Source organism: Balaenoptera borealis, assembly GCF_965194805.1.
Source record: "Balaenoptera borealis genome assembly, chromosome: 4".
Taxonomy (NCBI): Eukaryota; Metazoa; Chordata; class Mammalia; order Artiodactyla; family Balaenopteridae; genus Balaenoptera; species Balaenoptera borealis.
Genome location: NC_138861.1, coordinates 107,823,535 through 107,838,631, shown reverse-complemented (window position 1 = coordinate 107,838,631; position 15,097 = coordinate 107,823,535). Strand labels below are relative to the sequence as shown.

General features: G+C 43.2%; 1 protein-coding gene across 6 annotated transcripts in view; it reads left to right on the top strand.

The window, feature by feature from the left end:
• The window catches only part of C1QTNF7 (C1q and TNF related 7), a 147,989-nt gene that overhangs the window by 86,533 nt on the left and 46,359 nt on the right, over positions 1-15,097 (top strand). The window contains exon 1 of one of the 6 annotated variants that reach the window (XM_082389536.1): positions 1,685-8,370. The exons of the other annotated variants lie outside the window; for them this stretch is intronic. The gene's annotated coding sequence lies outside the window, so the exon portion shown is untranslated. Of the gene's footprint in view, positions 1-1,684; positions 8,371-15,097 lie in introns of those variants that run through there. 6 annotated transcript variants of the gene reach the window in all.

The following is a 15,097-nucleotide window of genomic DNA, read 5'->3' as shown; positions in this document are numbered from 1 at the left end:
ATTCCCATTTGTTTCTGGATTTAAAAATTGATGCATAAAGGAATTAAGTAGATAAGGTAAGATTTGAACCCAGATCTGGTACACTTCGACTCTCAACTTCAATAAGACCTCATAAACACAGGCAGGCAGGGAGGGAGACATGGGACCAGGGAGGGAAGGAGGGAGGGAAAAAGCATTTATGATATCCAGGTTATTGCCTGGACTTACTTTAAGCAGGAGTAAACCAGGTATTCTAGAATATTCCTTTAGCCTTGGATTGAGTGATAGTAATCTGAATGGCTTTGTTAGAGAAAGTTTTAGCCAGCACCAAAAAAGAAAACTGAAAATTCTGGGAATGTGCCATAGATACCACATTGCACTTAAGCGTTCTTTTATCAAAATCCCTAAACTCTCCACTCCAGACATGGAGAAACCTGACTCCATTTTCTGCCAGGAGACTGAGATTGCACGTTTATCCCATCGTGGTCCATGCCCATGTGTATCTAGAGGCACGTACCTTGCATCACCTTGTTTTCTCCTCACCGCAATGGCCCCAGCGTGGATACAAACTTCATGTCGGCTCCACTGTACAGATAAGGACAGAGGGGCAGAGCCCATATGTGAACCAAACCTTCTCTCCCAAACCCAGTGCCTGTTCAGCTTCTTCACAGGCATCTGTCCAGGAGAGCAGCCCAGCCCAAGGGTGCTAGCCCTACCTTCCACAATCCACAAGCCCTGAGGGACATCCCTGTTCATCTGGCCCCTGCTCAGCCTCTCCAAGGGTGCTTAGAGGCAACCTTCTTTCTAGGAGCATGGCGTTGAGGCCATGAGGCTCCCAGGGAGAGCGAATTAGAGGGTATAGTGGGAGAGATGTCTAAGCCAGAAATTCCTTGTGAGTCTGCTTTTTCTCCCTATGAACATATTTCCTGTCTCCATCTCTTAGCAAGAAACTGCAATAATTCTCATTTTCTAAAAAAAGCATCAAGGGTGTTTTCAAGAGGGATTTCAGTGAAAGTGTCAAGGTGAGAGGAACCAGGAAAACAAGTGAATGCCAAAGCCTGGGAATTTGCTAACCTCCAACAAGGAAGTAATCATAACAATTGCAATAAAAGCCTGGAAATAGACTGTGAGTTTGCCTGGAGACACTGTCTCCCTAACTGGACACTCCTCCCACAGGGCCACTCTGCAGGACTCTCCCACAGTGCCTGCGAGAGGGTGGGAGGGGAAAGCTGACACACGTTCTAGGCCAGTGGGTTCCCAACCCGTGCCTTCCCCAGAATCACCTGGGAGCTTGTTAAAAGGCAGACTCCCAGGCCCTACCCCTAAAGATCCTGATTCTGAACATGTAGGGTGGGGCCTGGGCATCTGTGGTTTTAAAAGGGTCCCTTGGATATTCTGAGGACTGGATGAGTTAGAGAACCATCACTCCAGGTAACTCCCATGCTGTGTGACTTGGGGCGACGGAGGTACCTCTCTGAGCTTGTAGCATAGAGAACTTGCAAGAAATCGTTGAGTTGACAAAACTAGACAGCCTGGTGCAGAGCAGTAGGGGAATGCCCAGATGACTTAGAGTCCCCTCAGACCACAGAAAGAGACGCATGGGCAGAGACAGACACTCACTGAACACTGTGGAGTGAAATAGCATGTTGTAGAAAACTGATATGTATGGATCCCACTTTTTAAAGAAAATATCTCAATATGTGTACATGTTTGTGTAGAGTTTAAAAAAAAGTGTGGAAGGATGTGCACACAGGTCTGTTAATGGGACTCTTTGAGGACTAGGATTCAAAGGAGGATATTTGTGGAAAGGGATTCACATTTTTCTTTACATACTTCTATATTGCTTTAATTTTTCACAACAAAGGTATTTATTTTATAATTTTCAAAAAAATACCCAAAATAGGTGTCTGATCCAAATTGAATTGGAATCCACTCTTCACATTTCAGGGATCACAGGTGAGATGGTGAAGGGTCTCACTGGGCATAAACCATGAGACCTGGCTCTAGCACTTCCAGAGCACCCTAAAGGGCCTTGGTTAAGAAATTTGTACCCAGTTAATAATTAGAATCATTAATAACAACTTAAACACTCCATCTGTTTCCCAAAAGTAGGACTATCTCAAAATGGACCCATGGGATTTTAATTTATAGAGGTGCCTGATGATGACATGGAGAGACCACGACACCCAGGGCCACCTGGGGAAGCACCTGGTTGGTCAGGAGGCAGAGGGAGAGAGAGAAAACGCTAGACCAGGACCTTCATTACATTTTCCACTGGAAAGATGAGGCAGGAACGGGTGAAGGGGATTGGCTAGTTTCAAAAATTTCAGCCAATTTTGGGGCATAGGGACTGTCCCCGGGTGCCTGGCACCTGTCACTGGGATGATTTAGGGCAGGGAGAATGTTGGCTTGGTGTGTGAGACCTGGGTAAAAGAGCTCTTTGGGGGTCTGGGCTCTGGATTGGCTTTGCATAGGAGAGGAACACTTCCAGTCCAGCCCTTTGCTGTCTCCACAAACTGGTAAGCCCTGGGAAGGGCAGTCTCTCCCAGGGCAGTGAGGCCATATATGCTAGAGCATCAAGAATATAGAAAATAAGAAAATATGGTGAATACAATTGGCTCTGTGATGAATGAATGTCAAAGAGACAGATTCAGAATTGAAGAAAACACAGTTAGAACAATGACCCAATTAAGAGACCATGCTCCTGGGTCATAATTCAGACCTTCTCTGCAGTAGGCATGATGGGTTGGGAGTTAAGATGGAGAAAGAAGAGGGAGGCAGGGTCAAGACCAAGGGACCACGAGCAGGGCCAACAATCCAAATGAGACTGAAGAGACAGCAGAAAATCATTGGGCCTACTATGTGCTGAGCAAATATGCAGCACCCTAAATTTATTATCTCTAGCCCCTTGAAACAGGTATTACTATCACCATTTTACAGATGAGCAAACCAAGGCTCAGGGAGGATTAATATCTTACCCAAATTCATCCTGCCAGTAAATGGTGGAGGTAGGATTTAAACCTCAGTCGGTATAACTCCAAATTTAAAGCCTGATTCCTCATAAATCTGGGCTTGAACCTGGGCAGATGCTACCCTTAGGAGACTGATTCTGGTGAGTCAAGGGGAAGGATGAGCGCTTTCAACAACAGCGGTTCCTTATCAGGGCACAGCCACATGACAATTCCAAGCAGAGCTGCCAAGCAAGTAATTTAGCGCAGCTGAGATTTTCACAAGGATCTCATCAAGGCAGACGTCACTCCAGTCCTGGTGGGCAGCAGGCATGCAGGAGGGCTGCAGCCTGAGGGCAGCCAGGTGTGAACACTTGGCCACTAGAATTGCATCCTGGGCCCCCTAAGTCCAGATCTGCACCGAGGTGGGCCTGAGCCAGCCTCGGGCAAGTTTGAAGATGAGACTGGACCATCTGTGGATGGGAGGGGAGCAGTGTCTCCAAACGGGAGGTCCAGGGGCAGACAGGGACTGATCCAGAGAGGCCCCATCCAGAGGTCAGTGAATTGTGCACTAACTCTTCTGCCAGTGTTAATCGTGGTTTGGGGGTGGGGTGAGGGGATTAAGCTAATCTCATACATTCCAGCAATATTTATTGAGCATCAGCTGTATACATAACACAGGGTATCGTAGTACTTGCCTGGCAGCTTGGTTTTCCCTAAAGCAGACCCTAAGACAAAGATTTGGCGACATAAAGTAGGAAGTGAGGAAAGTGAGGCAGAAGAGGGATAATAAAACCAAAAACATGGTATATTACTGAGTAGATTAACACTGTGAGCAGCTGCGTCTCCATCCCCCTGGGGACCCTGAGGAGCTGGGTAGAACACACCTCAGAGTGGTCTCATCAAAGATGGGAGGCTGGGGTATTTATCCACCATCCGTGTCCCGCATGGGTTGTGGTTTGCCCCTGGGGCTTCCCATTTCCAGCCCTCCTGGCAGCCCACAGTCTGGCTGAACAAGCTCCAAATCAGGCCCCTCGGGCAGGGAAGCAGAGGGCCATGGGTAACTCTGGGGGCAGTTGTCAGTGTGGAGGGGGCTTTCCCACCACAGCAAGTGGGTCTGAGGTCGGTCGAGGGCCATGGAGCAGGGCAACCCGAGTTTCTGATCCTCAGAGAGCCCTCGTAGACTTTGTGTTTCCACGCTGAACTGTCTGCAGTTACCTGGCATACCTGCTCTATAACCAGGCCCGTGCTCAGGGTTCCTCCATCTGATTGGGCATCCGCTCATCACACTTCAGGGCTGATCTTGGGCGTCCATTTCTCCAAAAGGCCTTTGGTGACCATCCACCCTTAGGTGGTAGTCTGCTCCTAGTTCCTATGCGTATCACTAGAGGCTCCATAGATAGTGGTTAAACACACGTGCTCTGAGCCACACTGGGCTTGAGGGCACTAAGTCATGGTCCTTACCTTCAAGGGGCTCACAGGCATAAGAGCCAGACGATCTCAACCCCCTCCAGGCTGTGAACACTCCCAAGAGTCCTTAAGGCTTCACTCAGAAACATGCTTTCTGAGAAACAAAAACAAGCAACATTCTTTGGAATCAGCTTCCCTCTAGATCCTAAATTATCATAGGACACCTAACAGCCCACCTCAAAAAGCCCCACCCACAGCCAGGGAGTTGCTTTAACAAACCACATGAAAATCTCCCACCTGAGGCGCGTAACTACGTAGTCCTTTTTCCAAAGATCCCCAGATCATCCAAACCGCTTTTGAAGTTGCCAGAGCACACAGTGGGATAGAGTCCCACCACTCACCTCCCATCCCCCAGCAGAGCCCATCCTCTACCAGACCAGCACTCGAGCATTCCAACAATCTGGTCTGGCTGTTTTCCTCCATCTTGGCTACTATCCTTAATCTACTTAGTCATTCATTTATTCCCTCACTCAGCCAACAATTTCTCGAGTGCTAGTCACGGGTCAGATGCTATATTTGGTTCCAGAAATGCAAACATGATGAGATATGACCCTAGGTAAAAAGGAGCCTATAGACCCTAGAAACAATAGCAATTTTATTCTTCCACACCCAGCTGGGAATTTTAAAACACTTGGAGTTACCAAGAGTTCTAATAACCCTGGCTAGAATCCATTTACCAAACACTAATGGCAAACCAGTCATATTAGACTCATGTTTAACTATCACTGGTCTCATCAGTGTCTGAGCACCTTTGTTTGATGTCTTGATCAGATTCCTGCCTACTACTCAAGCCTTCTCCTCCAACATTGACCTTCAAAAACTCCATGCTTTCAACATTTCTGTTCTGTGACCATCTTTGCCCATGCTCAGGTCTCCTCTGAATGGGCACCGCCTACTCAAAGTTCAGGGCTGAGCTCACGCAGCCATTTCTCCAGACGACCTTTCGTGACCATCCATCCTGAGGCAGCAGTTGGCTTCCAGCATCTATGGTATCTCTGCAAGCGCTCTAGATAAGCATACACACTCTGAGTCACACTGCCTGCACCGCCCATCCCAACTCTGCTGCTTTGTGAGCTGCACCAATTCCTTCACATTCCTAAGCCTCAGTTACCTTCTGTCTAGAATGGGGATAATGATAGTACTACATGGAGAGTTGTATGGATTGAATGAGACGGCCTATGTAAAGCCTTGGCCTGGTGCTTGAGCACAGAGTAAGCACACAAATTTAGCTGTTGGAATCTCAGGATATGTACAACACTTGACTTTAATTGGTACCTTAATTTGACTATCACTTCTTTATGTTACTATAAATAACTCTATAGGTGTTGAGTACATGAATGAATGAATGGATATGCCATTTGCAAAATTTATAAGATGCTTTCAAGAAATCTGTCCTGAGTGTCCACTTGGGGTGAGGCACTGCTCCAGGGGCTTTCCCAGATATCAGCGCATTTGCTGTTCTCAATATTCCTAAGGGATGAAAAAGTCCATTTTTATTATCACATTTTTACAGATGAGAAAAATAAGCCCAGAAAGTTTATGCAATTTTTCCAGGGCTGTGCCATTAAAGAATGGCAAGACAGGGGTTTAAGCCTAGATTGCCTGGTTCCAGGGAAGAGATATTATTGTGGTCTAACATGCATGCTGGATTTTAGGGAAACAAGACTGGAGCTAAGATCACTGTCTCTAGGCTCAATAGTACATCAAAGATGTAATGCTTTATTCTTAAAGAATGTCTAGGATTGCACACGCATTTTTTAATTGTGGAGAGGAGAAATACCTTATTTTTTTAAACAAAATAGAAGAAAGCATTTACAGACCATAAATTGCAGGAAGACCTGAAGACAGCTGTTCCCATGAGCTCCCATGATCACCTTACAGGGTTAGATGATCAGTATAACCCATCAGAAATCAGCCAAGTTTGTTCAGAGGTAGTAAATAAAGCTGTCAATGGCACTAAATTTGGTGCACAAGAAGATATATGAAAGGAAGCAGAGAGAAACAGAAAAGTTCTATTGTTTTGTTTCCTGGTGAACACAAGAAATCTGAAACCCTCTGCAACAAGAGACCTTCCTTTGGAGACTCTATGAAATTTCCCCTCCAACACTCAGGGAAACCATGAAGCTGGTCAGCGTCCAGGACGGCTGATGAATGCTCTGCTCTGATGCGCACCTTCCAACCAGCCCTTCCAACCTCCTCTGTGTCTGCACTTCCTACCATTTGATACAGAAATTGTTGGCTTTTCTTTCCCTGTTTTAGTCAAAGAGGCTAGTTTATGCAGGAGTAACAAACAAATCCCAAATCTCAGTGGCTTAAGACAGCAAAGTTTTTATGTTGTTTATTGCTGTTGTTATTATTGCTACACTTTGTTGTTGCTACAATATTGCTATAGCTACATGCTCAACATGGGGCAACAGAGTAGGCACTCAGGGACGTGGCCAACTCCACCATCTTCCTGTACCACCATCATAACTTGAGGCTTCATAGCTCACTGTGGAAGGGAATGAAAGCATGTAGGTGATTCATGTCACTTCCACTCACATTTTGCTGGCCAAGCAATCCATCTGGCCATGCTTAGCTTTGAGGATGGAGGAAGGAGGTGTTACAGAAGGGGATAGAAAGGGAGATACTGGTGGGCTCCAGTGCTGTGGACCTCACACAGGAGAAGTCAGAACATCCCTGTAAAACTCTGTTTCCACATTGCAGATAGACAGGGGGAAGGGAGTGGCAAATATATGAAGAGGAAACAAGAAGACTCGCCATGTTTGTTGTTTACAAAGAGTCTCTGATTGGGAGAGCCTGGACGTGAAAAGGGGTGAGTAGGGCTTGGGAGAGAGAACCCTGGAGTCATAGCTTTAAATGTTTCATTATGAGCTACACTGACCCTCTGGAGACAAAAGCCTGAAGGAAACAATTCATCAAGGCTTGTTGGGTGGGAGGGCAGAGACCACAACCAAATTTGGAGCCCAGCTAAAAATGCTCCCACCCCCCTCTGCACTACTGTTAGTCAAACAGCTGGATGCACCTACTCATATTTGAGTAATACTGAGAAAGAAACCAGGCGGCAAGGGCCCCAGCATGGGTATTGCAAGAGGAAGAAAAAAACAAATACAGAAGGCAGATTAAAAATACACACGACATGAATGATCTATTCCAGAGAACAAAGAAATTAGTTCTCTTCAGTCTTAAACGAACTGACAGCATAGTTTTTCATAAAAGAAAGTTCAAAGAAGCAATAGAAGTGATCAAAAGAGAAATAAGAAGAAAACCAGTTGAAAAGTGAACCGGCAGAGCTCAGGAAATAAATGGAAGATAAAAATAAAGCAATTAGAGAGATGAAAGTCAACTTAGAAGCAGCAGAAAATAAATACTGTTGAGAGCACAGGCCAAGTGTAAGAAATCACATGAAACGAAATAGAAAGGAAAAAGGAGATAAAAATGATGACAGACAAGACAATACGAACTGAGGAACACAAACTGGTATTCTGAACAGAAAAAAGGAGGGGACAGGAAAAAACTTAAAAGGCTCTTGAAGTAAAGAAAGCTAGGTATCTCTAGATTTAAAGGACACACCGTATCCTAGGGGAAAAAAAGCAGAACTGGCAACATCGGCGAATGCACTGTGAAGATACTGAAATTCAAGGGGAAATGTTCCGTCTGCCTCATACAAAGAACAAGAATCACAAGATTTTTCTCATTCCAAAACAACACTCAACACGAGTAAACAGAACAACATCTATCACGTTCTAAGGGGAAAAGGGTGGTGACCCAAAGAGTTTTCTACTCAGTCAAATTCTGCTGTCTATAAAAGAAACATGCATTAACATGCAAGAATGTTAAGAAACATTCTTAAACATGCAGGAATTCCAGGGCTATAGTAACAAAGCGCTTCCTGAGAAATATCTGATGATGAAATCCAGCGTACAAGGCATGAATCAAAATTAAACACCCAGCCGTGGAGAAAAGGACAACAGTAAGTACTGAACTCATTTAATCACAGAACCAAGACAGACGAACAGTGGGAATGAGTTGGCAGAACAGAATATAAACATGATCATTCCAGGCAATCCCAAAATAATAATGTAACTAACAAAAATCAGGAGGTTGGGGGCGGTAGGGAGCAGGAAGTGAATAAAATCCTCCTCTTTCATGGCAGAAAGTAAATATATAAGTGGAAACATACAGAGTTTCTTTAAAGCAAAATAATGTCAAACAATATTTTTTCAAAATTGTCTTTTAACCTTGGAAACATCTTTTAGGAACTAATATCAGTTGTTATGAACAAATATTTATCTGAAGTTCAACCATTCCTTCAGTTTGATTCTGGTTTGTTTTTCTTTGGGTAATATCAAGTAGACTTAGGTTTAGCATGGAGATCATGGACCCTAATCCACAAAACTCAGGCTTCCCAAGTTGGGTTCAGTAATCATTTCAATTTAAACACATTGGGTTGTTCAGACTTTTAATGATTTGCATATTATTCCGGGGAATTACTAATGAAGTCAGCGCTCACTTTTCCTCAGTGATAAATGCGTCACTTAGGAATGTTTTGGCGGCAATCAACAGAATATCTGAGTAACAGCAGCTTAAACTAGTAAGGGTTTTTATTTCTTCACACAACAAAAAGTCAAGGGGTCGCTGGCATGGGTTCAGCTGCTCATTAAAGCCCCTGAGACCCAGCCTGCTTCTCTTTTCCCACCATTTCATCCTTAACATGTTATCTTTCATCCTCATGCTTGTCATCAAGATGACTCTGTGCTTCAAACATCACCTCTGTGCTCATCACAGGCAGAGGAGAAGGAGGGGGTGGGTACCAATTGTGTATGGTGCTTTCAGGAAAGCAAATCTTTCTAGAATTATCCATTCAATTTTTTTTTTTTATATATATATACCTTATTGGCTATAATCATGTCACATGCCTCCCAAGGCCACCGGCAAATGAGGCTAGGCAGTGGACCTATATTGCCAGCTGACAAAATTGGAATTGTAGTAGCAAAAGCAGATGGGGAACAAATACTGATTTTATAACAGTATCTGCCACAAAAAGAAATTTGGAAAGCTCAGGAGACTAAAACTCAGAAAACCCTGTTCCTTCCTCTAAATCAGTATCTGCTGAGGAGTTATCATTCTCCCTGCTGAGTGCTTTGTCATCTGGATAATTTTGGCTTAGGATAAATTTTGAGCAGAGTGATCTTTTGAAAATGAAAACCAGATCATGTTCCTCTCCTGTTTCCTTCAAGGCCTTCCCACTGAACTTCAAATACAATTTACACTCCTCCCCATGGCCTCCATGACCTAGCATGATGTAGCCCAGCATAACCTAGCTCATCTTCAACACCCTGGCCCTTGTTCTCTCCCGGCTATCTCATCTCCTTCCTGGGAACAGGCAGGATTATTCCTGCTGCAGGATCCTTACAGGGACCGCTACTCCTCTACAGGGACCGCTCGTCCACCCAGATTCATTGGTCACACCTTTGCCTCTTTTAGATCTCTAACATTGCCTCCTCAGGGAAACCTCCTCTGATCTCCTTCCCAAGACTTTCCATCCTCCTAAGTGCTTTCTGGTCTTTCCAGCACTTCCCGCTATTTGAGGTTAACACTGCGTTTGTTCCCCTTGCTTGTTGTCTGCCTACCGCTCTACAGCACCACTCCCTGAGGGCAGGACCATTTTCTGTCTTATTTGCCCTGTTTCCCCAGTGTCTGGATTCCTGCTTTGCACGTCTTAGGTTCTCAACTGATCTCTACTGAATGAGTAAGGGGATGGACCAGAGTGAAGAACCCAGACATCAATATCCAAGCAGAACCAGCAATGGGGGCACAAGTTCAGGGAGGCAGACACAGTAGGAACACATGGAGAACTCATAATGGTGCCATGTATCAGAGAGGAGAAGATGAATAACACGTGCTCGCTGCCCTCAAAGGAGCATACCCTTCACCATACACATAACAAACCACACAGGGGACTCTGCAAAGGGAAGCAAGAGGAAAGGAGGGTGTGGGCCGAGTATGACAGCTGCCAGCTTCAAATTTCCAAATTGGAGAATAGTGCACAAAGATTTCACTAGAGGGATGCGTATTGCAATGTTACTGGCAAAAGCAAAATTTGAAAACAACCAAACCATCCCACAATAAGGAATTAGTTAAGACAATTTCCATACAAACTTATAATATCATTTTTAAATTACATTACAGAATTATATTTATTATATGGAAATATGAGTAAATATAGAGTAAATGACAATAGGATTCTCCAAAAAAGTAATGCATAGAATAGTATAATTTAAAAGAGAGAGAGAGAGAATATGTATCTTTCCAGATGTAGATGCCAAAATGATAACAGGATTATTTCTGGGTGGTCTGATTAACAGCTGATTTCTATTTTCTTTTTTGTTGTTGTTGTTTATCCATATAGTCTAATTTTTCCATGATTAATATGTATTAATTGTGTAACGTTTTTCTAGTTTCAAATAAATGAATCAGGATGCATGTTTTAAATCCCACCTCAACAGTATGAAAAAACACTGGATATCAGAGGGCATTTCCTTGGAGCAGGAGAGCAACCTGCTGTTAAATATTATTCCAGGCACATGTACATGTTTACTGTATCTGTGGGAAGGAAGGTGATCTCCGCGTCTTACTCTTCCGCCATCTTCTCTCCTCCCCACATGTACATGTTTAAAAGGCTCAGGTGGCATGGGGACAAGCGTGTCAGGAGGACAGCACCAATAGTATAGCCAGGTGCTGGCCTAGGCAGCCCTAAAACTGAGGGTCAGTAGCACCGTATGGACGTGGAAAACAGCCCCCAGAGCCAAAATGTCACTTACAGTTGCATCTTGTGCCAAACTCACTTTATCTTCAGAATGTGCAAATTAGGTGTTACTCTCCCATTTTACAAATGAGAATCCTGAAGTTCAGGGAGGCTCAGTGAATTGTCCGATATCCTCCAAGAGTAAAAGCTAGACCAGCTCTGCCTGACTCCAAAGACCTTACTCATTTCCCTGCATCAGTTAATCGTCATACATGTCTGCCTTAAGCCCAAATAAGTGGAAGACACATAGTGAGCCGTTAATCCAGTGGATATCAAGCATTTTGTGTTGTTATTCTGGAACCATTAGTTTGAATAAAATCTAATCAAAGGCAAAATCAAATAAAACACTAACTGCAATGTGGTATCCTGGATTGGGTCCTGGAAAAGACCAAGAGCATTAGTGGGAAAGCTGGTGAAATCTGAGCAGTCTGGAGTTTAACTAATACTAAAACGGTGATAGATGATAGATAGGTAGATAGATAGATGATTGATAGATAGATAGATAGATAGATGATAGATGATTTGATAGAGAGATGATAGATGATTTGATAGATAGATAATAGATGGATAGATAGATAGATAGGTAGATAGATAAATGCTCTTGCGGAATGATGAGGGTGAGGAAGCGTCTGGTCTATTAAGGTAGACATCTACCTGCCCAATTACCACCTCCTTCCTCCATCTCAGCCCCAGAGAGAGCTCCAGATCCCCCTAGAGATCACTTTGGAAACCCTTGAGCAGGTCCAATCAGCTTACTTTATAGATGAGGAAACTAAAGCCTGACAATCGAAGTAGCCCAAGAACTCTCAGCTGGACATTGGTAGAGTGGACTGGAGCCCAGTGTTCTGGACCGAATGTTTATGTTCCTTCAAAATTCTTATGTTGAAGCCCTAGCCCCCAGTGTGATGGTATTTGGAGGTGCAGTTTTGGGGAGGTAATTAATTTAGATAAAGTCATGAGGGTGGGACCCCCCTTGGTGGGATCAGTGTCCCTATAAGGAAAGGAAGAGAGACCAGAGTGCCCTCTCTCCATCATGTGAGGACACAACAAGAAGATGGCATCTATAAGCCAGGAAGAGGGCTCTCACCAGGAATCAAATTGCCTGGGACCTTGATCTTGCACTTCCTAGCCTTAAGAACTGTGAGAAATAAATGCCATTGTTTAAGCCACCCAGTATGTGGTATTTTATTACAGCAGCTTGAGCTGACTGAGACATCCAGTCTCCCCTAAGTCAGTGCTCCTTCCCAGGCACCAGCTGGAGTCTGAGGACACACGGAATCCTGAGATCATTTTCAAATCTACCTCTGCTGAGAAACATTTCCAAATAAAATATATCACTCTCTAAAATTGTTGGATTTTGCAAATCCAAGAAAAGGTGAACTAGTTTTATCAAACACCTATATTCCTGAAAGGCTGTATGCAAGTGAAATATTGTTGACATAAGCAGTGTGAATTTGCTATTTACTATTTTTTTCTTTGGTTAGACACCACTGTATCACTGGAACAATGATCCTCAGCCCCAGGCCCTGCATCCAAACTATCAGGGAAGCCTGTTAAAAAATTCAGGTTCTTGGGCAAACCTAGGTTTTAAGTCATTAAAACGTGAGAATGGGTCCCTGATACCTGTATTTATTTAGTGCTCCCCATTTGCGATGGTTTTCTCAGAAAAGACAAACTGGAGAATGAGAGATGGATGTGGGAAGGAGACTTATTCTCACTATATATACTTCTATTATATGAATTTTTCAAACACCATTGTGTGTTGCCTATTTGAAACTAAACTAAACTTAAAAATTCCCCTTGCACAGCCACGGCAGGGAACTACAGATCTAGCAAGACAGTGTTGCATCTCTTAAAAATAGAGTATTATACAGAATTAGCTTAAGGTCTCAGGGCAGCCTAGTTAGGTCAAGTTCCTGGTTGAAATAATGAGCTTAGGAGTCCAACAGCTCAGGTCTGAACCTGCCTCTGCCCCAACGAGTGTTCACTCTTCTGAGCACCTCGTCTGTAAAACCCATATAATGGTACCCACCTAACAGACCTGTGAGGATAAGTGAAGACAGTGCATGTAAAACACTCAACACAGAGCCTGGTACATAGCCAGCCCTCAGTAAATAATAGCCATTCTTCCTCTTTCTTTTTTCTGTAGCCCCTGTGTTGAAATGGGGATTATTGATATGATCAGAACTGAATTATTTTGGAAGGAAAAATTCTTCTTTGTTTCATGAAACCAAATTGGTTGACTTTAAGCTAGAAAGTGTATGTGACAGAAAGGTCTCCACATGCCCTGATAAGTGCTAATGACCAAGACTTCTCACCCCTGTTTTCTTGCCATCAGCACTGATCTAAGAAATTAGAACTCTTTAGGTGTTTTCGTTTAGATAAAAGTGTGCATTCATAGTTTTCTTGGACATCCTCCGTACTGTTTTGAAGCTTTGGCTTATTGCTTTGTTTTTTAAACTATTTTTTTCCCTTAGATATGTAAATATATTGCTAAATATTTGGAAAATAGAAGGGAAAAAAAGCAATTCAAAATTCCACCACCTTAACACAATAGATGACAGTATTTTGGTATATTTCCTGCTAAGCTGTTAATGTGTGAGCTATAATCATAAAAAGCATTATATTTACACTGAACAGATTTCATCTCCTGATTTTTCTTTTAACAGTGGATTGCAAATACTTTCCCTATTATAACCACACTTTGAACCTAGCTTCATAATATTCCACTGGGTGACTATCCCACAATATATTTAACAATTCTCCTATTTTGTAACATTATAGTTTATTCTGATTTTTTGGTTGTTTTTAATGCTGCAATGAACATCTTTATATGTAGATATTTTTATTGAATTAAGAACTATTTCCTTAGGTTAAATTCACACAAATGGTGTCTTCTGTTTTTCAAATATAAAACCACATTAGAGAACAGTATGACCTTAACTAGATAAACTTAGAAAAATCACAACCATTTCATGTGAACGTGCTTTCTCCCTGATTTTCAGAATTATCAGGGAATAACTCTGTGCAGAGCAGAAACAAAGCAGCCTGTGATCTACCAGAGACAAATGGAATTGCAAAAAGTTCAAAGGGCAACATTTTATTTGGCTGTTAGAGCTTCAACATGAATTTTGAATTATAACCAAGACAAAACAGAGTTTTGAGAAGCATCTGTCATCCAATTTGCATCCCCTTTCCATATGTGAACAGGAAGGGAAAGACACTACCATTGGCCCCAGCTGAAAGAGACTCTGTAAGAAAATGGACATGTATACTAACTAAAATCATCTTTGGTAACATTCAAACAACTGGTGAGTTTCAACCAGCACCTTGGCAACAGCTCATTCATCCTCGCTATTCCAGGGAGACAGCCATTCATTTCAGTAAGAACTCATTTATGTTAATAATTTTTGTTCATTGAGCACTCACCACGTGACAATGTCCTAATATATTTTCTAAACGTATGCTTTCATCTTATTTTATAGAAGGCACGCCGAGGTACAGAGAGACTGTCATACTCTCAAAATCACACAGTTAGCAGGTGGTAGAGTTGGGCTTCAAACCATGATTTCGAGCTTCAGAAATCATGTTAAGAAGCCCAGCCCCAGAGACCCGTACTCTGCCTGTTGCCTGGAACTCAGGCAGGGTCTCCCGTTGTCACCTGTGTTCGTTTTCTGTTGCTGCTATAACAAATTATCACAAACTTAGTGGCCTAAAACAACACGGTTATTAACCTACAGTTCTGGAGGCCAGAAGTCTGAAATGGGTTCACAGGGCTGTGTTCCTTTTGGAGGCTCTAGAGGAGAAGCTGTTTCCTTGCCTTTTCTGTCTTCTCGAGGTCGCCTACACTTCTCCTCTCCTGGTCCCCTCCTCCACCTTCAAAGCCATTATA